Source organism: Ursus maritimus, unplaced genomic scaffold (assembly GCF_017311325.1).
Source record: "Ursus maritimus isolate PB19 unplaced genomic scaffold, ASM1731132v1 scaffold_15, whole genome shotgun sequence".
In the NCBI taxonomy this organism is placed as follows: Eukaryota; Metazoa; Chordata; class Mammalia; order Carnivora; family Ursidae; genus Ursus; species Ursus maritimus.
The window spans coordinates 52,369,420-52,395,083 of NW_024423897.1; the positions used below are offsets into that span (position 1 = coordinate 52,369,420).

Genomic DNA, 25,664 nt, shown 5'->3' on the forward strand with positions numbered 1-25,664 from the left:
TTTAAGTCAATGAATATTCAATAAGCATCTACTGTGTGAAATATTGTGCACCTTAATATCACATCCTCAGTTTATAATGGTGGTTCATGCCTTCGAATGCTTGCTTTAGGCTTCTTCCATGCTCTTTAATCTGAATTCATAGTATTCCCAGATATATGAAATGATGAAAGTATCTTTGATTGGCAGGAGTGGAGGAGTGGCAGGGGAAGAGGGGAGGTGAAGACTGAGTCTAAGAGTCAATTAGTGGGGCCAATAACAAAATAACTAAATGTAGTTCTATGATTCTATGGCCAGGCAGAGTGAGTGTGTATATGTGTGGGTGTGTATGTCTGTGCACACGACATTTTCTATTTTCATATGCAAAATAGATATCTTTTGCTTTTATTTATTTGTTATTTGTTTTGTTTTCTTTTGAGAGAGAGAGAGAGAACAGGGGAGGGGCAGAGGGAGAGGGAGAGAGAGACTCTTAAGCAGGCCTCATGCCTAGCACAGAGCCTGATGTGGGGCTCAATCCCATCACCCTGAGATCATGACCTGAGCCCAAATCAAGACAAATGCTTAACCAACTGAGCCACCTAGGCACCCCTTTGGCTTTTATTTTTAAGTCAGCTTTGTTGAGAAATAATATACATGCAATGAAATGCGCCCATTTTAGGAATACACTTTGATGAGTTTTGATAAATGTATATATACATAGGTGCTAGCCCCACCACCACAACCAAAATGTAGGGAAGTTCCTTCATTCCAGAAAGTTCCCTAATTCTCCTTTCTGCCAGCCTTAGGCAACCATCGTTTTTCATGGTTCCCATACTGTGCTGAACTACACTGGGTCACTGTGGAACAAACTCACAGGGACCATGAATGTTTTAAAATTTTGAGGGAGGGGCGCCTGGGTGGCGCAGTCGTTGAGCGTCTGCCTTCGGCTCAGGGCGTGATCCCGGTGCTCTGGGATCGAGCCCCACATCAGGCTCCTCCACTGGGAGCCTGCTTCTTCCTCGCCCACTCCCCCTGCTTGTGTTCCCTCTCTCGCTGGCTGTCTCTGTTAAATAAATAAATAAAATCTTTAAAAAAAAAATAAAAAATAAAATAAAATAAAATTTTGAGGGAAACATGAAGACTACTGTTGGACATTAAGGACCTCCATTGTGAAGTTGTTTAGAACCAACTATTCAGTAAACAGAACTGTTAGGTATTACTTTCTTTTCTTTTTAAAATTAATTTATTTATTTTGGGGGGGAGGGGTAGAGGGAGAGGGAGAGAGCAAATCTCAAGCAGACTCCTCACTGATCGTGGAGCCCATCACAGGGCTTGATCCCACAGCCCCAAGATCATGACCTGAGCTGAAATCAAGAGTTGGATGTTCAATCAACTGAGCCACCCAGGCACCCCTGTTAGGTATTTCTTTTGGATCAGATACCATGAAAAACTGACTGAGACAACTAGTAATAACATCCTCTAGGCTCACCCACGTGTCACTGTCCCATTCCTTTATATTGCTGTGTATTTGCATGTAACACAATTTTTCTGAAGAAAACCCTTCTGAATGTTCACATACAAATCTTTTAAGTACGTATGTTTTCATTTTTCTTGGGTAAGAGTCTAGAAGCAGAATTTCTGGGTCACATGTGAAGTGTATGTTTAATTCTTTGAGAAACTGCCAAACTGTCTTCCAAAGCACAATTTTACACCCCCAGTTGCTCCATTTCCTTGCCAACGTGGTATTGCCAGTCTTTTTAATTTTAGCCGTTCCAGTGGGTGTCTGGTGTTAACTCCTTGTGCCTTTAATTTGCATTTTCCCAATGACTAATGCTGTTGAGAACCTTTCATGTGCATATTGGCCATTTGTATATCTCTTTAGGGAAGGCGGTTGCAATCTTTTTGCCCATTTAAAAAAAATTGGCTAGTTTGACTTCTGATCGAGTTGTAAAAATTTATATGTTCTTAAGACAAGTCCATTGTTTCCGCTGGTCTGCAATTGGCTTTTTCATTGTCTTAACAGTATCTTTCAGGGGCGCTTGGATGGCTCAGTTGGTAGAGCATGTGACTTTTGATCTTGGGGTTGTGAGTTTGAGCCCCATGCTGGGTATGGAGATTACTTAAAAATAAGATCTTCAAAAAAATGAACAACCGAAAATACCCCAGTATCTTTCAAAGAACAAAAGCTTTTAATTTTGATGAAGTCTATTGTGTCAATATTTTCTTTTATGATTTGTGCTTTCCTGTGTTCTAAGAACTTTTTGTTTATGCCAAAGTCACAAACATTTTTTTTCTCCTTTTTAAAAGATATAGTGTGAGCTTTTACTTCAGGTTTGTGACCCATATGCATTTCTTCCTGTGTAACATGTAAGGCAAGGCTGGAGGTTTATTTTCTTCTTTACGGATATCTGGTTCCTCAAGCAGCATTTATATGGAGAAAGACTATCCTTTCCCCATTGAATTACCTTGGCATCTTTGTTAAATATCAATTGCCCATATAGATGTCAGTCTGTCTCTGGACTCTCTCTTCTTTTCCATTCATCTTAGGATTATCCTTTGCCAATACCTACACTGTTGATTACTGTAGCTTTACAGTAGTCTTGAAATCTAGGTAATATAAGTGCTTCACGGTTGTTCTTTTTCAAAAACATTTTGACTAAATTATAAGTTCTTTGCATTTTTATATGAACTGTAGACGCAACATGACATTTCTAAAGAAAAGTCTGCTGGGATTGATAGAATTTTCCTAGAGCATAAATGAGGCCATCCGGTTAACTTATGGTGTTTGCTAGCCTCAGGAGAAATACAAAATAGAATAAAAAGTATGAATGTTAGTATTAACCAAAAATTGGCAGAGATTAGAAGGACAATGATAAAGCTGTAAGGCAGTGTTTGTGAGGTAGAAAAAAACCCACAGCTATGGTAGCCGCTGTCCTGGATTCATGTCCTGTTTCCCCCACTTTCTTGCAGTGCGACATTCGGGCAGTGGACTCCAAGATGGATTTTACAGTTTGCCATAAGGATGAAACACGATTTTTCCAGCTGCCTCCTGGGGATCACAGGTACCTCATTTCCACTGAGTCCAAAATCGAACCCCTGCTTTTCCTTTAAACCAATTCTTCCTATAGTGTTTTCCGTATTAGTGACCAAATCCTTACACCCGCCAGCTGCTTCATACCAGCCCCAAATCTTTAGAACCCCTTCTTCACATTTTTTATTTTCCCCCAACATAGAACCCAAACGTAAAAACGAAACCCAACATTTTCCAGCCTCCTTCGTGGCTAGGACCAGACACGTGACTTAAGGTGGACCAATCAGATGCATCAGCAGGGATTTTTGCTTCCCAGTGTTGTCCTATGTGGGAAGAGGCAGGATAGGGCATTTCCATCTTGCTGAGGCAATTTCCTTCTGGGGTTTCCTTGCTGACTTCCCCAGGGGGTTGTTCCTTGCCACCCGCCTAGAACTTGATCCATTCTTCCTTCCAAAGATTCTCTCGGGTAACTAATACCCGATCATAATCCTCTCCCTTTCCAAACTAGCTAGAGCAGATTCTCTTGCTACAATTCAATCTCCAGAGAAGCAGCCTATAAACAATATACCCTAAGGGCTGAAGCCACGTGCCCTGCCCTGAACCCTTTCTCTTTCTCTCCACCACAGCTCATGAGTTACTAACTCTTCCTCATTCTGCCCCTGCCACTCCAAACAGCTGAATCTGTCTCCTTCTCCACTCCTCTAGCCCTGCTCAAACCACCGCTCTCTCTCCTCTGGACCTTGAGAATAGCCTCTACTGGGTCTCTCCTTCCACTCTTAGTCCCCACCTTCCAGCCTCATCTTCACGCTGTATCCAGAGTCGTCTTTGAAAAAAGGCAAATCTAATATCATCATGTTCTTGCTTAAGACCCTTCAATGGCTCATTAATGTTCTTAGTGTAAAGTTGAAGAACTTTAAAATAGTTTACCCGGCTCTGTCTAATCTGTCCCTCTCATCAGATCCATCAGGCACCAGTCCCTCTTCCCTTTGTCTCCAGCCACACTGGCTTGCTTTTTCTTTTTCTTTTTCTTTTTCTTTTTCTTTTTCTCTTTCTTTCTTTCTTTCTTTCTTTCTTTCTTTCTTTCTTTCTTTCTTTCTTTCTTTCAGATTTTATTTATTTGAGAAAGAGAGCCTGCGCACGTGAGCATGAACAAGGGGAGGGACAAAGGGAGAGGGAGAAGCAGACTCCCTGCTGAGCAGAGAGCCCGTGGTGGGGCTCCAACCCAGGGCCCCGGGATCATGACCTGAGTGAAGGCCGATGCTTAACCCACTGAGCCACCCAGGCGCCCCCACACTGGCTTTCTTTCTGTGCCTTCAGTGCGCCAGCTGTTTCCCATCTCAAAGCCTTCCTGCATTCACTGTTCATTAGAGCTGGAATATGGCCCGATTCTACCAGCCAGCCTCTCCTTCAGATCCTAGCCTTAGCTTTACCCTTTAGTGAAGCACTACACGCTCTACTACTTCACAGCACTTTTTACATTTGTGATTAAATCACCCAGTATTTGATAGGTAGGCATAGCATAGATCGTAAAGCATGCGTTTTATAGCAGACTGTACTATGGACCTGGGTTCTTCATTTTCCATATGCATGACTTTGAGCAAGTTACTTTGTCTTTCTCTGCCTTGGTTTCCTCATCTGCCAAATGGGCACAATAATAGCGCTGTACTTACATCTAAGGTTTGTTGTGCTTAGAATAAGGCTTGGTATATTTTTCTATAAAGGGCCAGATAGTAAATATTTTGGGTTGCATGTTCTCTGTCTCAATTACTCAACCTTGCTGCTGCATGAAGGCAGCCATAGACAAGAATCCATAAATGAGGGGGTATGGCAGTATTCAAATCAAACTTTATTTATGAAAACAGAGGATGCGCCAGATTTGGCTCACGGACTGTAGTTTGCCAACCCTGGCTTTGAATCGGCTTGATACAAAGTATGTGCTCCAGAAGTGTTTGCTATTATTGTGAATTGCTTAATGTCTTTCTTTCCTGTTAGAATAGAAGCTTCATGAGGGCAGGAACTTTGTCTCTCTTGCTCAGTGCTATGTTCTCAGTGCTTAGCTTGGTGAGTAGGACATAGTAGAGGTTCAATAGATGCTTTCTTAATGAAAGCGTGATTATGCCAAGAACTTAACCCAGAACCCAGGCCAGCGCTGGTTCTCACATACCACTGGTTTTCTTCACTCCTTCTTGTTTCGGAAGAGTACTATCAACTCATTCTTAATAGGGCATGTGTTTTGAGAGATTCTTCAAAATTAGAAATAGGAAGACCTGATTTCCTTGGCATAGACTTTCAAGGGCAGAATTTTCTAGTTAAACATGACTTTTACGGCTCTTAATACATGATAATAACATTTTTAAAAAAGATTATTTATTTATTTATTCGACAGAGACAGAGACAGCCAGTGAGAGCGGGAACACAAGCAGGGGGAGTGGGAGAGGAAGAAGCAGGCTCATAACGGAGGAGCCTGATGTGGGGCTCGATCCCACAACGCCGGGATCACGCCCTGAGCCGAAGGCAGACGCTTAACCGCTGTGCCACCCAGGCGCCCCGATAATAACATTTTACATTATAATAACAATACCTAGAACTTACAGGGAGCCTACCAGAGGCCAGATGTTTCAATATCACCCTGTAGTCTTCATCAGAACCCTAGGAAGCAGATGCTCCCCATTTATAGCTGAAGAAACTGAGATTTGGAAGGTTAACCACATGGCCAACAACTAGTTGTCAGACCCAGAAATTGGACCTACGCATGTTGGCTTCAGGTTCTATCGTCTTTCTGCGAAGCCTCACTGCTCCTCTTATGACCAGATTGCGTTTCACAGGGGCTAACAGCAATGCTCCCTCACTAGCCCCAGGTGTTACCCTTTTGAAAACATTGCTTCCAAACTCATTTGGCAAAAATCCGTAACAATGAAAACACGGCACAGCAGCTACGGACAACAGTTTGGCCATCCCTTGGTAAGTTAAACGTAGAATTACTTATAACCCAGTGATTCCATTCCTAGATAGCTACCCAAAAGTAGCGAAAACAAGTGTTCAAACAAAGCATGTAGAAAAGGTTCACAGCAGCATTTTTCACAATAGCCAAAAAGTGGAAACAACCCAAATGCTCACCAACAAATGGATGGAAGAACAAAATGAGGCATCTCCATACAATAGAATATTATTCAGCCATGAAAAGGAATAGGGCCCATAGATGTTACAGCAAGAGCGAACTTGAAAGACATGCTTGGGAAGAAGTCAGACACATTAGGTCACATATTGTGTGCTCCCCTGCATCCGAAATATCCAGAATAGGCAAATCCATAGCGACAGAAAACAACTCATGGGAGCTGAGAGGAGGGGGAGGTGCCGAGTGACTGCTAACAGGGCTTCTGTTTGGGGTGGTGAACATGCTATGGAGTTGGTGGTGACGGTGGCACAACAGTATGAATGCAGTCACGCCACTGAACCACACACGTTAGCCTGGTCAATTTCACGTATACCTCACCACAATTAAAAACTCCATAACAAATATGGAATACAACAGGGAAATAATTTTTCAGAAATATCTACATCTAAGCATTTTCTTACCTCTGCTTCCCTCGTGACTTTTCACCCTCTTTTTTCTGGAGAAATAGTTAGCTTTCTCTTTCTTTACACTCGGGGGTCCAAACGGCCTGCAGACAACCTCCATGGGCTGCTGCCTTCAGCGTCCTCTGGACCCGAGAACACGGCTGCTGCTTCCCCTGGCTGTGGCCAACCTGCTCTTCTCCGTCCTAAAGGATCTGCCACGCTCTAGCAGAGAGAAGCAGGCTTTCTGCTGACCCAGGAGGCTTTCTCACAACCAACATGGCTTAGCTCTGAAATGCCCCGTGAGCCTCTTGCTCATTTTTCCCCCTGTGAAGGAGGGAGGACAGAGTTCTGTGGGCTACTTCTGGAGTCTGTGTGGACCCCCATGACAATCTTTTTTCCCCCCAACCTGGAGGGTTTCCTTGGCAACCAAATGAATAAGTCAGTCACTCACCGCTTTCAGCGCTTTAACTTACTAATGCTTGTTCAGTTTTGAACAGTTCATCTTACTTGAAAAGAAACTGCAGAAGCTGCACTTTTGTTGTTGCTAATGTTTTTTAAACCTGGGTTCCTGCCAGGCTTTTTAAAGGGCCCATGCGGATTTCCCCTCTGAACGCTGGAGCACACAGTTAACGCATACCACAAAATTGTAGGCGCTATGCGTCGGGCTCTCCGCATCGTCATTCCTATGACCTGCACCACAGTCCCCAAGGCAGATGGAATTACTATTCCCATTTTACAGATGAGAATGTTGAGGCACAAGGGAATCAGTATCTTGTCCAAGTGAACAGGCAGTACCATTTTTAGGCTATATTGTAATTTCTTCAAACTATATGGGGTACCCGCACTTTCAGGGGAGGCCCCTGGGAAGAGGAAGCCTCAGCACGAAGGGCTGGACTCTCAGCGAGGAGCAGCCCGCACCGTTGCAAGGTGGACCAGGTAGAGAGATCTGGGGGGAAGGGGCCTTTCAGCAGAGCTCCTCACTTCCCACCGTATGGGTGGGTATGCTGAGGACCACAACCAGAATGTCCCTGTTTTGACTGATCTTGACATAAGACAGACAGGTTTCAAAAGCACAGACTCTGGGGTCAGGCAGAGCTGGGAACAAATCCCGCCTCTGCCACTTAGTCCGGGCGAATGCCCTCGGAAATTCTTAAGCTGAAGCTGGCTGAGGCAGGAGGGAGTTTTTCTGAGGACATGCGTGACTGAACAGCATTTGGGATTTGACCAGGGTTTCTCAGCCTTGACACTGCTGACATTGGGGGCCACGTAATTCTTTGTGGTGAGGTGCTGCCCGTGCATGGGGTGCTGCTGAGCAGTACCCTGGCTGCTCCCCGCTGGCTGTCTAAGGAGCGTCTCCCCAGTTGTGACATCCAAATGTCTCCAGCCAAAGCCAAATGTCTCCTGGGAGTTAAAACCACCCCTGGTTGAGAACCACTAGATTAGATGCCCTAAAGCCCATTCAGAGATTATTTTGAATCTCTCCTATGACCTCAGCATATAGAACTATTTTAAGTAGCATCAGCCCTTTTACTCTGAGTGGGCTTGGAATTCAGAGTCACCATTCAGATATGTAGAAGGGTAACCAGACTTCTGGAATTTGTTAGAAGCGGCCTTTTCCTTTCAGTGGGAACAATCTCTGTAACAATCTCGCTCCATTTCCACTCAGAAGAGCGGCCTTGCCTCTCGGAGTAGTTCTGTATTTTCTGGTTAAAAACAAAAGTCTCTTTTGGGTGAATTTCTCTATCACCCAAAGTTCACAGGTCCTGTCAGGCCTTTTCCACCTCCATAACTTCTCCTCTCACCTTCCTCCTCCCTGAGAAGTTCCTGGGGGCAGCAAGAAGCTTCTGGAACATCAGGGCACCCATGGCAGGCATCTAGTTCTCCTAAGGAGGAGAGGTGTGATTTCCTGCTTGGTCCCTGGGTGGGGCCTTGTCTTACTTTCTGTGCACACTGATTGCTCCTGGGAACTCAGTGCCCTCCCCCTGCTGCCTGGGCATCCAGCCATGGCCTTCTGGCTCCTAGCTCTGGGCGGCCACTCCTGGCCTTCTGCATTCCTTGCGCCAGTCCAGATGACCCTGAACAGGCCCCAGAGGGAATTCTCAGTTACTACTTGGCTACTCCAGAGTTATGGGAATGTCCCTGGACCTCCGTCATGCTGGGAGGGGTGTGGCGGTTCTCTCAGGCCATCCTCTTTCCAGACCTACCCTGTTACCCTTCCTTCATGCAGCCCGTTCTCCTCCCATCTCCCACCTGCATGTTCTCAGGCTGCTTCCTGCCTGGGTTTCAGATCAGAAGTATGGCAGAGTTCACCCTGCCTTCAGAGCTTCAATCTTGCAATTCTGGAGAAAAATAGAAACATAGCTATTTTAGTATTTATCTTGCATAATGCTGATTTGAAGGTGTTTGGAATTGGCTTCATAATTCGCTCTACTCCCCACTCCAACAATCCTTCAAGACCGTGAGGGCCACAATCCACTGAACTTACCACCAGTACTTTACCTCATCTCTCTGGGCCCTCACCTTCCTCCTTATACAGCTGAAAGTCCACCCTCAGTCAAGGTTTTCCAGAGAAACAGAACCACCAGGATGTGCATACGTAGATTTATTTTAAGGAATCTGTTCACATGATTATGGAGGCTGACAAGTCCAAAATCTGTAGGGTGGCCTGGCTCGTGTTTCAGTTCAAGTACAAAGGCTATTTGTTGAAGAATTCTTTTGTGCTGAGGAAAGGTCAGCTTTTGTGCTAGAAGGCCTTCAACTGATTAGATGAGGCCCACCTGCGTTACGGAGGATAATCCACCTTACCAGAGTCTGCTGACTTAAATGTAAATCTCATCCAAAAGCACTCTCACAAAAACATCTAGAATAACATGACCAAATGATTGACCAAATATCTAGGCAATAGAGCTCCGCTAAGTTGACATAAAATTCACCATCACTGTTGGCTAAACCACAATCCTGGTTAAACCCACTTAATACCTGCTTTGTGCCTGTTGTCACAAAGATGGCAGCAGAGGGGGCAAGATGCTCACAAGGTCTCATTAGAAAGGAACACTCGGTTCAGTATCCCTCGCTGCAGTCAAGCAGGTTGTACTGTGTTCCCTGGGCCAGCTCCACCCCGCTCCCAGACTATTTCAAACCTCTTCTGCAATCATCAGTTTCAGTGGATGACCTTGCTCCCCGGGTCTCAGAGAGAGACTTTGCAGGTCCTCACTGAGCATCTGCCCAGCAACAGGCTGCATCTCTGCTCACAAGCGGTCCCTCTCCCCTCTTATGGTGGCTGAAATGATCTTATCTCTCTCCTCTGCTCAGGGTCGTTCTCCAGCAATTCCTTCCTCCCTCCCCTGAATCATTGATTTTGTCTTTCCTTGTTCATTCCTATCTGCGCACTCTATTCATGACCTTGCTCAGTGTTCCTGCTCTATTTCTGTCCTGTTGACCGGATGACTGTCGTGTTCGCCTCTCCAACTTCTCCCTTCCCGTTCACTTAAACGTTTTTTGTGTGTGGTAAAATACACACAACATCAAATTTACCACTGTAAGCATTTTAAAGCATATCACTCAGTGGTGTTAAGTACATTCACAGTGTTGTGCAACCATCACCACTCTCTGATTTCAGGACATTTTTCTTCTCTCCAAACGGAAACCTGGGACCTGTCAAGCACTTCCTCCTCATTCTCCTGTCCTCCCAGGCACCCCCAGTCTCTGGCAACCGCTAATATGCTTGGATATTTCTTATAATTGGCATCATACAATATGTGGTCCTTTGGGACTGACTGGCTTCTTTCATTTGCTACAATGTTTTCAAGACTCATCTATGTTGTAGCATGTATCAGTACTTCATTTCTTTTTATGGCTGAATGATAGTACATTGTGTATTCAATATATATTTATATTTATATTTAAAGATTTATTTATTTTGTTGAGAGAGAGTTCGGGGTGGGGAGCAGAGGGAGAGGGAGAGAGAGAATCTCAAGGAAGCTCCCCGCCCAGCACGGAGCCCAACATGGGGCTGTTCTCATGACCCCAGGATCATGACCTGAGCTGAAATCAAGAGTTGGATGCTTAACCAACTGAGCCACCCAGGTGCCCCGACCATATGTATATTTTTAAGGAATCTCTACACCCAACCTGGGCCTTGAACTCATGACCCTGAGATCAAGGATCAGATGCTCTACCAACTGAGCCAGCCGGGCACCCCATAGACCACCTCTTTAATCCATTTATCTTTTGATGGACACTTGAGTTGCTTCCTCCCATTCTCTTTAAACCCTTTCCAGCCAGGCTCTCATTTAGCCAGGCTACCAAACTGCTCTTGTCGAGGTCACCACTGGCCTCCACGTTGCTAAATCTCAAGAGTTGATTCTCAGTCGTCATCTGACTTGAACTACCAGCAGTGCTTGACCTGGCCAATCACTCTCTCTTCTGGAAGCAATTCTTCACTAGATTTGCAGCACATGCATTTTCCCCCAGAAGGTTCTTCTCTGTCTCCTCTGCTGGTCCCTCCTTTTCTCTGAACTCTTAATGTTGGAGTGTGATCCTTGGACCTCTTTCCTATCTACTCTCCCTTCTCTGGTCATCTTGGCCAGTCCTGTGGCTCCCAGTACCATCGGTGTATTAACAACTGCCAAATTTCTATTTCCAGCCTCCATATCTCCCCTCCGCTCCCAACTTACCTGTCCTGCCTACTCACTATCTCCACTGGGATACCTAAATGTAAAAATTTGCCCCAAATCTCAAAGTTGTTGAGATCCCGCAGTCATTCTAGATTTCCTATTCTCTCTCCTACTCTGTATCTAATCTGTCAGCAGATATCATCTGTTCTATCTTCATACGTATTTAGAATCTAACCACTTGCCCCCACTTCTCTGGCTGCCACCTGGGCCCAGCACACCAACATGTCTTCCTCCATCACTGCATAGTCCTCCTCCTGGGTTCCCTGCTTCCACCTATTTCTTCCAGTCTAGTCCCAACACAGCAGGTGAGCATTTCTGTTAGCCTGTAGCTTAGATCATGTCTCTCTTCTACTCCAAACCCCTCCTATCTCATTCAGAGTAAAAGCCGCATCTTCCTCATGATCCCTCCCAAGTCCAGGCCAAGATACTGTGTCTTGGTCTTCATCCTGGGCCAAGAGGCAGAGTTTTTTCTTAAACTACCCCAGAGGCCTCAGTTCCAGATCTCCATCTGGGACAGACGTGGGGCCTCCCCTGTGCCTGTGTGGCCATTCAAACATGAATTCCTGGGGCGCCTGCCTGGCTCAGTTGGTGGAACATGTGACTTTGGATCTCAGGATTGTGAGTTTGAGCCCCACACTGGGTGCAGAGATTACTTAAAAAAGTAAAATCTTAAAAAAAAAAAAAAGCAAAAAAACCCCCCACGAATTTCCTTGGTTACCCAAACTTGCCACCTGTCTCACCCCCAAGGAATAACGCCAGCTTTGCTTCATGTTTACTATACTGATTGTCAGTTTCATTTTTGTTTTTGCCCTGAGGCTGTCTCTTACTTGCTTAGGAGGTGGCTATGAATTTAGAAAGTTATTTATTGGGGGTGCCTGGGAGACTCAGTCCATTGGGCATCTGACTCTTGGTTTCAGTCCTGTCCTGATCTTAGGGTTGTGAGACTGAGCCCCACGTAGGTCTGTCTCTACACTCAGTGGAGAGTACGCTTGAGATTCTTTCTCCCTCCCTCTCCCTCCCTCTCTGTCCCCCCCTCCCTTGCTCACCCTCTCTCTCAAATAAATAAATAAATAAATAAATAAATAAATAAATAAATAAATAAAATCTCAACTGAATTACTAGTTATTTATCATGTTTTGTTCAGCACTTCTCAGTTCTTGGTAGTGAGGGAGTGTTTAGATTACGTCGTTTGCCGTATTGCCCGAAACAGAAAACTTGTCCCTTGTAGCTGCCTCCAGGGCCTGATGTCCACCTAAGGTCCATCATGTTGATGATGCATCTGGGCTACTCACCAACTCGAGTCTTCATCTCTCTCCGAGACCTGAATCTGAACTTAACTTCTAGATCTGCAACTAACAGCCAGAGTTGTTTTGTTACCTTGTTCCAACCTCAAGTTTTGTGTGTGACCCTCTTGCCTGCCCCTAGTGTGTGGTTGAATAGGTTGAATAGATGTCCACGGGATCTATGAACTCCCTGGAACCTGTGAAAATATTACCTTACAGAGAAAGGAGAGTTGCAGACATGATTAAGAGTCTGGTGATGGGACAATTATCCTGTATTATCTGGGTAGGCTTGATGTAATCATGAGGACAAGGGTCCTGGGGCTCTTGGCTGGCTCAGTTGGAAGAATGTGGGACTCTTGATCTCAGGGTTGTGAGTTTGATCCCCATGTTGGGTGTGGAGATTATATAAATGAATAAATAAATAAAAACTTTAAAAAAAGGACAAGGGTTCTTCCAAGAGGATGGACATGGGGGGAGTCAGAGTGGAGAGAGAGGGCCCTGTGACAGTGAACAAAGAGCTCGGAGTGATGTGCCTTGAAAATGGAAGGAGCAGGGGCGCCTGGGTGGCACAGCGGTTAAGCGTCTGCCTTCAGCTCAGGGCGTGATTCCAGCGTTATGGGATCGAGCCCCACATCAGGCTCCTCCGCTATGAGCCTGCTTCTTCCTCTCCCACTCCCCCTGCTTGTGTTCCCTCTCTCGCTGGCTGTCTCTATCTCTGTCAAATAAATAAATAAAATCTTTAAAAAAAAAAAAAAAGAAAGAAAATGGAGGGAGCGGTTATGAGCCGAGCAATACCAGTGGCTTCTGGAAGCAAGAAGAGGCAAGGAAACAGATTCTTGCCCTGAGCCTCTAGAAAGATTGCAGCCCTGACAGCACAGTGATTTTATTCCAGTGAAACTCATTTCCGACTTCTGACCACCAGAACTGTCAGATAACATACCTGTGTTGTTTTGAGCCACTAGATTTATGCTAATTTGTTGCAACCTCAATAGGAAACGAGTGCACAGGGGATTCAGATGAACTAGATGAGAATCTCGTTCCTCATTCCTTCATGTTAGCACTGTCAACAGTGTGAGGGAGGTGACCGGACGCTGGACACTGGCTGGCTGTTCATTCAGGCTGTCCTGGTCTCAGACGCCCACGGGGCCAGGACACATGCATTTGCATTGGTGCCTTGCTAACAATGGGTCTGCTGCCAGTTTATCAGGCCGAGACTGTAGGAAATGAAGCCAGATGAGAGCTGAGTCAGGAAGGGGTCAACTGAAGCCTCTGGCTGGAGGGCTTCCATGGGGGCCGTCGCTGGTGGTAGAGAGGGATGGTCAGGTACACGGTGGCCCGGGCCACAGGAAGTAGGCCAGGTGCAGAGGGGAGGTCATCACCCACGCACTGAGCGTCGACTCTTCCAGGGCCTGCCTTTTTTTTTTTTTTTTTTTAATGTGGTAAAATACACATATCATAACATTTACCATTTAGACCATTTTTTACAAGATTTTATTTATTTATTTTAGAGAGAGAGAGAGCACATGAGCAGGGGGAGGAGCAAAGGGAGAGGGACAAGCAGACTCCCTGCTGAGTGTGAAGCCCCACGTGGGGCCCAATCCCATGACCTTGAGATAATGACCTGAGCCGAAACCAAGAGTCAGAAGCTCAAATGACTGTGCACCCGAAACCATTTTTAAGTGTACAGTTCACGGGCATTAAGTACATTCACAAGTTGTGCAAATATCGTCACCCACCATCCATCCGTCCCCAGAACTTTGTCAGTTTCCCAAAGGGAGGCTCTGTACCCATTAAACAAAAATCCCCTCCCCCCCCCAAGCCCTGGCAACCACCACTCTGCTTTCTGTTTGTATGAGTCTGGTCATTATAGGTCCCTATATAAGGGGAATCTTGTAGTATTTCTCCTTTGGTGACTGGCTTACTTCATTTAACATAATGTCTTTGAGATTTATCTGTGTTGTAGCATGTGTTAGAATTTTCTCCTTTCTTTCTTTCTTTCTTTCTTTCTTTCTTTCTTTCTCTTTTCTTTTCTTTTCTTTTCTTTCTCTTCTTTCTTTCTTTCTTTCTTTCTTTCTTTCTTTCTTTCTTTCTTTCAGGCTGAACAGTGTTCCATTGTACAGATATACCAGGTTTTGTATATCCATTCATCTGCTGGTGGATACTGGGTTTGCTTCCACCTTTTGGCTATTGTGAATAATGCCACAGTGAACATTATGTATAAATATCTCTTGCGTTCCAGTCCTTAATGTGTTGCTTTGTTGGTCAAGGAGCAAACCCCAAAAGGGACAGTGTAAGCCTGATACAGTGCCATGGTGTCTTATCCAAAAATGTGGGGTCAGATGTGTTTTAGAATTCAGATTTTTTCTGTAATTTTAGAAAAATAGTTCATCTTATATGTGGTATGTTATGTAATACCCAAAGTATCATCATACACAGACTACAAATGGCCCCATATCAGTTTCAGGTTTGGTTTTGCTGCCAGATATGTTTTGCCATAAATTTATTTCCAGTTTTTTAAAGCTTTTTAGATTTCAGAATTGTTGGATAAGAAATTGTGGACGTATAGCGAAGTCTGTGAACATAGAAACTTACATAAATAAATCAATGCCTTCACTTCTAATTCATTACTCTCCCTTGCGTATAGTTCACCTCCACAAATATTTGGGAAGAATTAAGTGGTCAGTTCAGGGAAGAAAGGTGATTGCACTGAAACAGGCGATTAAGTGTTTGGTCAACTCTATCCGTATGGCTGAGGGATGTGATGGGCGTACACATCTCTCACAGCAACGGGAGCTGTGGAGAGGGTGAACTTTTGACAAGCGATGGGGAGGAAGTGAAATAGGCTATGTCAACTATTTGAAAATTAAGATGCAATGCCGAGGTCAGAAATGTACTCATAGCATTCATTAAAGAATGTTAATCAGAATTTAACTAATGCTCCTTAGCTTAGATGCACAGGATGCCTTGAGAAAATACATTCATTTTGGATTTAACTATCTAGTTGGGATGGTTACGCCATTTTTGAGAACTTATTCTATGCGGAGCTTTGTGTTATGCACTTTAAATATATTCCCTTATTTAATCCTTTTAAAGCTCTGCAGTGTGTTTTTTCCTGTCCCCAAGCTAGGCTATGCAATTTATGGGGCCAAGTGAAAAATGAAAATGTGGGACTCCTTGTTTTTAAAGCATTAAGAATTTCAAGATGGTGGGGTGCCTGGCTGGTTCAGCTGGTAAAGCACATGACTCTTGATCTCCGGGTTGTGAGTTTGAGCCCCATGTTGGGTGTAGAGATTACTTGAAAAAAGTAAAATCTCAACCACAACAAAAAAGAATTTGGCAACAGCAGAGCGTTAAACCAAGCTCAGGGCCCTTCTAAGGGACCTCATGTGACAGCACAGGTTAAAGGCCCTGAAGCCAGATGTTACGATCCCCATTTTTCATCTGAGGGTATCCAGTATAAAGAGGCTATGTCTTGCCCACAGTCGAACAGCTCCGATGTTGAAGGCAGAAGACAGGGTGGGCCTTATTGGCTGTTGTACCGACCCCGGTCCAACGTAGGGTCGAAGCTCAGTGAGCATTATAGGACAGAAAAGCAAGACAATTAAGCAAGTACTAAGGAGTGCCTAGCACTTTTGTAGGCGTTCTTGGGAGCACAAGAGAGAACATGCTAAAATCTGACATGATACTTTAATAGTTCGCGCTAGTAAATCCCTACACATACATAGGAGACACTCCTCCTACCTCCCCCACCAGGTTTTGTGGGGCCAGTTGAATTCCTCTGGGAGGGTAACGTGAACCATCGAACTTGTGAAGATCTCTCATTAAACAACTATTTGCCTAATTGGGGTAAATCAAACTAAATGCTAATTAGTATCTTCCAAAGATTAAAAATAGACCTCTAACCGCTTACATTATTGCTGAGCACAGAGAGCACCAGGGAACTGAGTTCCAGAACCTCAGTCTTATTTAATGTCTTACAGATTCATGCACTCACCCCACGTGTCAGTGGCATGTCAGTGGCTGACACGCAGCTGAGATGCTTGAACGTGGTTGATTTCCAGGGGCTGTTATCATGAGAAACTCAGAGGCTCTCATTGTTCTTGTGCAACTCTGACAAGGCATTTCCTCCACAATTATGTGGCTAGAGTTATGCCAGTGAAATTCAAGTAACAGCTGAAGACAAGATGGAATGAGAATGGCCAAAGGTATGACAAATAGTTACCCTCGCCACATACTGTGGCTGGAGGAATGGCTTTGGTGGATGATGGCACGTTAAGACTTCTGTGTCCTCCTGTGGGATTCCAGTGAGATGTTTCTGTGACAGCTGACACTTCCAGCTGACCTTTTATCTGAGACTCCTGGCTTCGTGGGTCTGAAATTAAACCCTTCTTTTGCCTGTGACTGACGTGGATGTTCTGGAACATCTTGGGGCTCACTTAGGGTGCTCCAATGAACATGGCCTAAACAGTGGAATGGGGGCCTCTCTTCTCCTTCCAACAAGAATGAAGGGAGGGGGCCAGGTGGGGTTGGGGCATCTTGGGGATGTCACCGTGGACCCCCAGCTGTTCCCGTGTTTCTGCTTTGACATCCTCAGGCTGTTGGCTTTCTCTTAAGCTTTGTCCTCTCAAAGTGCAAGACATAAAATTTCATAAAAACTTTATAAAACTCTGTCCAGTTACAGGGAGGTGTCTTATTCTGGGCTTCCTGGAAGGCAGAGTCTGATATCATTTATTTGGGAGCTGACCCAGGAGGCAGAAGTGAGGGACTGGGGACATGAGACGGGGAAGGAAGAAAAGCCAATATTAAGGTGTGTCCTCGAGCTGCTGCTGTGGGTGCGTGGGACTAAGTTCTGTGGGATCTACGGCAAGGTACACAGTATGGTCAGGATTGTCCACCGGCAAGAGCAGGCTCCTGGAGTCTTTACCCACCACTCCTGTTCCCCAGTGGCCGGAGGAGGCCACATAGGAGAAGATTCAAAGGCACAGATGTTCGGAAGCTCAGTGTGTGGGGTACTGTCATCGACACGTGAGTGTGAGCTTGCTCTGTGCCCACTGGTGTGGTGGAAGGCCTGCGATTAAGGCTCAGCATGGTGTGCTGTCTCCATATCAGGAACTGAGAGGGCAAGTCTCTGCTTCCGTGTGTGACCTCCCCTAGCCCAGCAGCCTCCTCATCACAGGACCAGCCCCCGCTCCTGCTCACCCCTGAGCACTGGCTTTGGGTCCTACCAGACCACAGACTTGTCCAAACAAGCTCATATCCTCTGGTGGGAAGCAGGGGACATCTCACCCTCTCGATACTACAAGCCTGCGTCCTACAGCTGGCTCGCTCACTCCGTTCCTGAGTGCAGCCCCCGTGTGCCTTCTCCCCTTGGGCGTCAGTGTACGTGGCTAATAAACTGCTGCCAATCTCATCCATCCAGGGTCACACGTCGTGTGCTCAGCCGTCCCCGTAACCCTGGGGCAGTCGTCCCTGCCTCGCCAACAGAGAGAGAAGGAGGCACTCAAACAGCCGTAGCTAAGAACGCCACGTGGCTGTGGCTGAAATCAGCATGAGCTGAGGGACGAGACGCCAGCAACCAGATGCATCTGCCACCACAGGGAAAGTGGGCAGTGCTTCCTTTCTTGCCTGTCTTTTTTTTTTTTTTTTAAGTAGGCTCCATGCCCAGCATGGAGCGCAATGTGGGGCTTGAACTCATGACCCTGAGATCAAGACCTGAGCTGAGATCAAGAGTCGGATGCTTCCCTGACTGAGCCGCCTAGGACACCCTGTTTGTCTTTTTATCAGATTGAGAATCATTCCCAGAAGCCCCCAGCAGGTGCCCCTCATGTCTCACTGGAAGTAACTGGGTCACATGTCTACCTCTGAACCAATCACCACCAAATGCCAATGGTATTATGGTGACCGACTGGGGACGGGTCACATGTGGTCCCCTGTGGCAGGGATAGGGCCCACTTTCCATGAGCACATTTTCACTCAATGCCTCCGTGACATCAGAGTTTTATTAGAACGAAACAAGGGAGAACTGGCTGTTGGGGAGGCAGCCAGGAGTGTCTGTTCTTTACATAATAGACAAACCATTCAAAGGCTTAGTGCCAGCAGTGGTGTCATCTCTACCATGGTGTCACTCTGGTGACGGTACAGAAAAGAGAACAGAGGGGCAAGAAATCAGGGCAAATAACCAACAGTGTGGAATGTTCACCGTAACCGAGGAGGCGGAAAACCCCAGCGGTTGCCATCACCTTGGTTCTTAACCTTTCGTGTTCTCAGCAATCACCGAGACCCCTTTCCGGGGATTACGATTCCCAAGTTCTGGGCTGAGGCCCAAGAATGTGCAGTTTTAGCTCACATTCCCCGGGTGACTCTGCAGCAGGTGGCTGGTACCCACAGGTGGAGTCTCACTCCCCTAGGGAGTTGAACACCCCGGACAGAATTACTGCAAACGCAGCGCACTCCTGTACGGGTGGGAGGCAGGCTTAACCTTCCTGAAGTTTGTCCAGCTCCTCCCGCAGAATCCAGCACTGCAGACCAGGGGTCCGGGCCCCTGAGCCGGCGTGTCGGGGATGTCCTTCAGCACAGGCTCCGTGGTCACAACGACAGACCTCTTAGTCAAGCTGGAGCGCTCCTCATGTGCCCAGGTGCCCCCCGTGGAGCCAGTGACCTTCATCCCTCCGTCCACCTGATGTTCGGGCCTGACTTCCCTCTACTGCCTTGCTTTTGTCCCGCCTTCCTGTTGAATTGCTTCTTGGCTGACTTGGTGAGAGCCAAACATCACCCTAGGCACGAGCCACCTCATGCCTTCATTCTGTAAGTATTTATTGAGTAGTCATGTGCCAGGCATTGTTCTGGGCCATGGGGATCCAACATGGAAACAACTGGGCAGAGTGTCCCTACTCGTGACACTTACATGACGTGAGTCATGCAGTAAGCAGAGAGATAAAGAGTCTAATGGGTTGAAGTGTGCCCCCCTCATATTATGTCCAAGTCCTACCCCCTGGTACCTGTGAGTGTGATCTTATTTGGAAATAAGGTGTTTGCATATGTAATTAAGTTACAGATCTCGGGATGAGACCTTCCTGGATTTAGGATGAGCCCTAAATCCAATGACTGATGTCTTTTTAAGAGCGAGGAGAGGGAGGCTCGAGACATAGGGACTGATGGAGCAAGGTGAGGCGAATGCAGAGGTGATCCAGCTGCAAGTCAGGGAACAGCTGGATCCACCAGAGGCTGGAGGAGGGAGGAAGCAGTGTCCCCTGGAGCCTTTGGAGGGAGTGTGGCCTCACTGACACCTTCATTTAGGACTTCTGGCCTCTGGAATGTGAGAGAATACATTTCTGCTGTGTAAGACATGCTGTTTGCAGACTTTGTTACGACAGCCCCAGGAAACTAATACCTGCAGGGAGTCAGGTCATGAGAGCGGGGAGGGAAACTGATGCAGGGGAAGAGGGTGGCGAGGGCCAGAAGGGTGGAGGAGGGGCTCCTCTAGGCAGAGTGACCAGGAACACACTGGGCCTTTATTCTTGTGTGTGTTTTTTCTTCTGGTCTCTTCATAGCTGTCTCGCCCCTGTGCTTTCTCACACCTTGATCTGTGATCTTACCTCACACTCGTCTGAAGACGGCAGCTTGTGAGGACTCTGTTCTCTGCAGAAAATAAGTGACTTCCTTGTGGGTTGGTGCAGGGGTTGCAAACTCAGATGAGGGCCTGGGTGGAGGGCAGGTGCCCGGCCCTCTCCCGGCAGCTGCTGCCCCACACCGGTCGACTGACACCAGTTGTGGAAAGCCAGCACTGCCAGATTTCCAGTTTCTCAAGAGAAGCCAGGCATCTGATAGAAGGCTCCAAAGTTTGTTCTGCATTTACTTAAAAAAATGGAGGTGAAGTTGACACAGCATCTAAACCATTTTATTTTTTATTTTTTTATAATATTTTTTTATTATGTTATGTTAGTCACCATACAGTACATCCTTAGTTTTTGATGCAATGTTCCATGATTCATTATTTGCATATAACACCCAGTGCCCTCCTTAATACCCATCACCGGCCTATCCCAGTCCCCCACCCCCTTCCCCTCTGAAGCCCTCACTTTGTTTCCCAGAGTCCACAGTCTCTCATGGTTCACTCCCCCTTCTGTGTACCCCCCTTCATCCTTCCCTTCCTTCTCCTACCGATCTTCCTATTTCTTATGTTCCATAAATGAGTGAAACCATAGGATAATTGTCTTTCTCTGCTTGACTTATTTCACTTAGCGTTATCTCCTCCAGTCCCATCCATGTTGCTGCAAATGTGTAATCGTTCTTTCTGATGGCTGAGTAATATTCCATTGTATATATGGACCACATCTTCTTGATCCAGTCATCTGTTGAAGGGCATCTCGGCTCCTTCCACAGTTTGGCTATTGTGGACAATGCTGCTATGAACATTGGGGTGCATATGGCCCTTCGCTTCACTACGTCTGTACCTTTGGGGTAAATACCCAGTAGTGCAATTGCTGGATCATAGGGTAGCTCAATTTTTAACTTTTTAAGGGACCTCCACACTTTTCCAAAGTGGCTGTACCAACTTGCATTCCCACCAACAGTGTAAGAGGGATCCCCTTTCTCCACATCCTCTCCAACATTTGTTGTTTCCTGCCTTGTCAATTTTTGCCATTCTAACTAGCGTAAGGTGGTATCTCAATGTGGTTTTGATTTGAATTTCCCTGATGGCTAATGATTTTGAACATTTTTTCATGTGTCTGTTAGCCATTTGTATGTCTTCATTGGAAGTGTGTCTGTTCATATCTTCTGTCCTTTTTTTGATTTGATTATTTGTTTCTCATGTATTGAGTTTGAGAAGTTCTTTGCATCTAAACCATTTGAAAGTGGACAAGTCAATGGCATTTAGTCCATTCCCAGTGTTGTATGATCACCAGCTCCATCTAGTTTCAAAGCATTTTCATTATCCGAAAAGGAAACCCTGTGCTCATTAAGTTCACATTTCCCCTCACCCCCAGGCCCTGGTGGCCACCAATCTGTGTTCCATCTTTGAGGGTTTACCTATTCTGGGTCCTTCATATAAATGGAATCGTACACTCGACTCCAAATGTTTGTAGCAATCAACAACAACAGAAGACGTGACATGAACCGAATAAACTGGCCCTTGGACATTCGGTTTCTGCCCTCTAGCTTGGCCATTGACAGGAAGCCCCTCATATCAAAGTGGGGGGGGGGTCACTTGGAAGCTGTCTCTGTGGCCAGTTAGGATGCTGATAACACCAGGCTGGGTGGGAGTGACTGGGAAGGCCTGCCCTGGGCAAGTGGTTTTGGTGGCTGTGTTCTGATTCCAGTGTTGTCCCCAAGAGGAATCATGCCTGTGACCACTGGGGGTTAGAAAGGATGCTCCTCTCTCCTCCATGGTCTAGTCTTAATGTGCTACTCGGTACAGAGACAGCTCCCAAATGGCGTCCAAACAGGAGGAGAATAGAAGGAACATGGTGTCAGCATGGGATTCAGATCTCATAGCCACATGGTCCCTGTGTTCAAGAATTCCCCTTTACAGCCTGGAATTCTGCTTTGGAGAGCAAAATGTGTACTGGATGGTTGTTTTCCCCCAGGGGAGGTGAGGTCATACTCTTCCTTTCAGTCTAAAGCAAGGAAAAAATTAGATGTTAGTGTTGGAAGGCTGTGTTCCTTCTCTCCCGGAGCGGTTCATTCCTTCAGTGAGTGGCTATTGAACACCTGCCAGGCATCCGGTGGGGTGAAGATACATTGCCTCTCAGCCCACCGATTTATTACAGGGTGACAGATAAGTTAAAAAAGACAGTGTTGCCAATGAAACAATGGGGGTAAAAGTAGGAAGACACAGATTGTCCCGGGAAGAGAGGCAGGGAAGCATAAAATGTTTCATTCACATCTTCTCAGGTCCCGGGATGGGTTCTCTGCACAGAGCTGGGGTGGCAGCGGCGGGCGGTGGGGACGCTGGAGTGGAGGGCAGGAGTGAATGGGGACTGAACCCGTTTGCTCAGCTCATGCAGCTTGGCACGCAGACTTCTGCCCCAAGGGGTGCTTTTTCCTAACTCCTTTGCCCTAAGAGGCCACCTTGTAACCTGCACCAAGGCTCTGCACAACTGGGGCTCCAGGCTCTGCACAGCTCTCACCTTCAGTTTGTATTTTGGGCTTCAGTTTTGCAGTGACTTTGCTGTTGCTTTGGGAATAAAGAGATGTACAGGAATGGGATTTATTATTGTTGTAAATAATCCTTCTCTGGCTGGCTTGTTAAAAATGATCCCTTCTCCTCTGGCTGGAGAGGGCTAGGTGTGGTGCTGTCTAAGGCGTGAAGGACGCAATGACTCACCGAGGTTCTTTTCCAACTTCTGATTCAATGAGTTTGGTTTTCTTCGAGCCCATGAGTCACTTTCCCTGCTCGGCGACTTGCATGACAGGGCGGTGAGATAACCAGGAGCTCAGGGAGACAACTGGTAGGTTTTATAAATGCTAGTAAAGAAAAGATTTTTCAAAGACCGGAGGGAAATCCACAAGTGTGGAAAACGCAGTCATCTAAGAATACAGTTCCTGAAACAAGGAAAAACAGCTTCCAGCGGTCATGTAATTTGTCGCCTTCTCACATTTCACTTTTGTTTGAGAACGAGGTCTGACATCAGCAGCAGGATTTGCGGGTCCGAAATGCCGCGTGGGCCTTTGCCAGCAGCTGTGGCCTTTGGGCTCGACCAGTTGTGCCGCGCGGGTGGCTGTTTTGTCCACTGAGGTTCAAGTGATCCCCTGCCCTCTCAGCTCCTCTGAATTCCTGGCCGGCACCGTAACTGTAAGACGGACCTATGATAATAGTGCCATTTTCGTCTCAGTGTCATCAGAAGGTAAAGGCGCATCACGTGAGATGCAAGAACGTGCGTATCTGGGGGTTATTAACTGTGTGTCAGGACAGTGGAGAAAACAGATGTTATCTCTTGTTTCTTTTTCAGCCTTGCGTTGAACAGTGAAAAAGCTGTCGGGTGTCAAAAATGGGAACAGTAAAATTATCAGAAGAATGCCTGTCCTCCCTGTCTCGGGCTGCGCTCTCACGGACATTGCCCTTTTATCAGTGTTCGCTAACTCTCAAAGGAAGAATAATTTTGTGGGTGGCATTTCGAATGGTGCGTTGAAAGGCTATTTGTCTGAAATACAAATTTGCCATAATCTTTGTGTGTGTTGGGAGATGAGGGGGTTGTCATATCAGACACTGGAGAGATTGGTTCATTGTGACTGTTGATGAACCTGGCCCTGGGCTATTTGTTTGGCACCACGAAGGGAGGGAAAGGACAGAATGAACTTGTGGTATGTCCTAGCTATCCTTTGCTGTGCTTAACATACGGGCTTAAACCAGTAGCCATTTTTCTCATGGCTGGTGATCTGTGGGTGAGGAATTTGGGCAGGGCTCAGAGGCACCGTTGTTCTCCCCCGAGCAGTGTTGACTGAGGCTGCTCGGTGGTAATCACCAAGCTGGGAGATGGGCTGATGTGGAGGGTCCAAGGCAGCTTCACTCAGGAGTCTGGTACCTCAGTGGGGACAGCAGGAAGGCCGGGCTCAGTTGGGACTGTGGACTGCAGTGCCAAGATGTGACCGTCCAGCATGGTGGCTCAGTGCTCCCAGAGAGGGATCTCCCAGAGCCTCAGGTGCAAACATCAAATTCCTGGAGCCTGCCTCCCTTTGGAAGTCAAGCAGCAACACTTTCCACGTGCTCCAGTGGCCGGTGTCATCACAAGCCAGCCAGATTCAAGGGAAATAGATACCTGGTCTCAGCGGGGGGAGGGCCAAAATTGTCTGTCCATCTTTAATCCACCACGTGGGATAAGAGGTATATTTTTCAGCCAGACGCTCAGTAATACTTGAACATTCTTATATTTTGTGCAGATTGGATCCTTCCATAGCCCCAAAGCAGCTGCTTGAGACATTCTCCACTTCCTTCTCTTAAGCATTTAGCCTAACACCTCCTGACTAGGAGATGTCTTTATTCCTACTTTCCTGATAAAATGTGAGCCGTTAGGCATAAACTAAGTGAAGTGGGAAAAAGTACGGGTTCCTGAGCCAAAGAACCCACGTTCAAAAGTCATCGTTCGCACCCTTAGTTGCGTTGTCTGCAGAAAGGGGATAATACTACTCCAATCACTGGGGTGTCACTGATGATATGGGTATAAGAAACGCTTCATACAAACTTAGTGTAATTTCAAATGCAGTTGCCTTTGAGCCCCATTCTGTCCAAACTTGACTTGACATGAGCTATTTTCCTGACACTGACATTTATTAGAACAAATCACTAAAACTCTGAGAATTTTAATTTTAATTATTTACAGTGTTGAAGAGATGATTGTATAAAATGATGCCCATGAATCCCTCTGTAGCTGTCAAATGATTATAATGATGAATAACGTATCAACAGTATCAGCCTCACGATCGACTCATGGTTTTGCATGCTGCGTGGCCAGACACGATCACCCATTACTCTGCCCAGCCCTTATTGTCACGGGCCCCTGATGTTGGAGATACTACAGAATGTGGAAGAGAGGAAAGAAACTTTTGCAAGGGTGGAAACAGACAACCAGCTACATCTACGATAATTTATGTAGTCTAAGCATATGTGCATAATTCACTATTATAATGAAATAAAACCCAACCAAGTTCAACTGACACGTGTAATGATATACATAATCCTTGCTTTTACTGCATGGTAATTAGGCATAAAAAGTAAGATTTCGCATAAATAACTGTAATTAGTATCACTTGGATGCCACTAAAGCAAGTTTTTAATCTATTCTATCTTTTGGTATTTTTTTCGGGTATCCTTAATTAGCAACCATGCAAATAGTTTTCCCAGATAACCTGTACAGTTTAGTTCTTTTCGTTCATTATTCATTCATTCATCAAATATGGATTGGGTGCCCAGTGTATGCCAGGCATGGTGTTAGGCTATGATACATACATAATGAGGACACTGACAAGACAGAGGGATAATTTCAATACAGTGTTAACCTTCCCGCAGTAGGACAGTTCAGCACTATAGGAACACAAAAAAGAGCACATAATCCAGCTTTGAGATTCCAGTGGGGACTCCCTGGAGGAGAAGGTGAATTCTAAAATAATTTAACCAGAAAAAGGGATCCAGTGAGAGGAAGA

At 46.1% G+C, this 25,664-nt stretch overlaps 1 long non-coding RNA gene across 1 annotated transcript; it reads left to right on the top strand.

Annotated features, from left to right (window-relative positions):
* Positions 1 to 22,821: 22,821 nt before the first annotated feature.
* On the top strand, positions 22,822 to 25,291 carry LOC121099740. The gene is made up of 3 exons (XR_568383.2): positions 22,822 to 23,371; positions 23,477 to 23,647; positions 24,845 to 25,291. It is a non-coding gene; the product is annotated as an uncharacterized LOC121099740 (long non-coding RNA).
* Positions 25,292 to 25,664: the final 373 nt, after the last annotated feature.